Genomic DNA, 2,049 nt, shown 5'->3' with positions numbered 1-2,049 from the left:
AACCCGTCCCACGGCACAGACAGACACAGGCCCACGTCCCCAGGCTGGACTGCAAACCCAAGTTGTAGATAATTCCAGGAGCTATTAGAGGAGCTGCTTTCACATAGAAACACCATAGTAACCAAGGCAGATGATAAAGCCTGCATACACAAGGGGACCATGTTTTTGGAGGGGAGGAAGAAGAGGTTTAAACAGAAGGAAAACCCTGCGGAATGAGGGGACACACTTGTATAAAGGAGAAACCTGAGCCACACTGCTGTTTAAATCTCCCCACACTGACAACCCTGGCTCTCACTGACAGCTCTGCTCACCTGCTCCAGGCTGCCCTGCTCTGGGCTGTCAGCATTGTCTCCATCCATCCTTGCACCTCCTTGACAAAAGCCAGCGGCCCCCACGGGGCTGGTTCCACTTGGCTTTGCAACAAGCATTTTATTGAGAGGGATGTGCTCCCATGAGTGACTTTGGGGCTTCGAGTTACCACAGCTTTCCTACAGTAGCAAGAACTGCGGAGGCTGAGCCCTGTCAGAAAAACCTATGCTAAACCCCAATCCATCTATAATGTAATTAACACCAGCTACAGATTAAGCTGCATCTGAAGCAAAACGCCATTCAACGCCTCCTCTTTCCTACCCCCAAAGATGGGTCAGGACTCCAGAACTGTGTGGGCATCCCTGTGCTGCGAGTTACCGGGATGAACTAAGAGGGAACAATAAACAGACTGAAACAGTCTGCTCCCTCCTCTCAGCTACGCATCCCGAGTTGTAAAATACATCAAGGTCACAGACCCAACCTAGTTAATAGCAGTTATCATAAAATTGCTGTTTTCATCTATGGTAAATAAAATGCTTCTGAGCGTCAGGGGTTTTCCCCTCCTTCTCATCTCTTAAAGAGAGATTAGTTTAGAATAAGCTGTTCCAGATAACGAAGTAAAACTTCTGGCTTCCTATCCATGAAGAAATGTTCCTCAGGACACTGCAATCCCTTTTTGGGGACTGCAGCCAGAGTAGGTGGTCAGGGAGCAGGGAAACCCTCCCTGTGCAACTAGAGCCACTCTACGGCACTGGGCAGAGGGAAAACCCATGGATGGGCAGAGCTCTTGCCCTTAGCGGGGCAGAAATGGGAAAACACAAGCTTGAATGTGAGTTTTTCCAGGTATGTCACATGGCCTAACTAGACTCATCACCTACCTCTCCCCCAAAAGTTTCCCATCTCGTAATCAGAATAGCAGAGAACTCCTTGGAAAAACCTTATTGCTTGAGACTTGAGGGCACAGACTAAGCATGCCCTGAGCAGGAAGACGAGGTTACTTCTCACACAGGCCAGCTGGACAAGCAAATGTGACACCCGAGGGGCACACACCCACTCTCCACCTTGGATCCACATCCCATCCAAAGGGACAGCCTCTCCAAATCCGTCGCTTGGAGTGGAGAGGCCTCGGTCTGCGGGCTCCTGGCCACCCGCCCGCCCGGCTGGCACGGTGGGAGCCCCAGCTGGGAGCTGGCACGGCCCAGCCAGGACTTCACCCCGGCAGCCCAAGGGGGTGAGGTTTAAACCCTGCCAGGCAGGCAAGGAAAGCAGCGACCGGGCAATCTGGGGTTTAGCCCCAGCTGCACCAGGGATTCCCTGAGCGGCCCCGGGCACCCCACTCAGCAGCCACGCGGTTTTCCTACCTGTGCGAAGAGGGAGATGTGCCCGCTCCCATCCCCGTCTGTCCCAAGGCCAGGCACGTTAAACCCGGCATCGCTGCAACACCTGGAGCCACATAAACCCCCACCGTGACCAACCCTCCCACCCCGCAACTGCAACGCGAGTGGGCTCTGCTGCCACGCCGTCCCCGGAGCGAGCAGCCAGCGAGGGCTGGGAAAAAAACACTTTTCCTCCTCTAAAATCCCAGACTAAAGCAAAAGCAGCCCAGAGCACCCCGCGGGGAGAAGGGGTGCCGAGCCGCCCCACGCAGCCGGGCGGGTCCCGCAGAGCTCCCGCGGCGGCGGGACGGGATTTTAATCGCATTTATTCCAATTTCGGTGGCTGGGGAGCCCGCGGCAGGGC

Source organism: Corapipo altera, unplaced genomic scaffold (genome assembly GCF_003945725.1).
Source record: "Corapipo altera isolate COAL_440 unplaced genomic scaffold, ASM394572v1 64, whole genome shotgun sequence".
Lineage (NCBI taxonomy): Eukaryota > Metazoa > Chordata > Aves > Passeriformes > Pipridae > Corapipo > Corapipo altera.
This window is presented reverse-complemented; position numbering follows the sequence as displayed.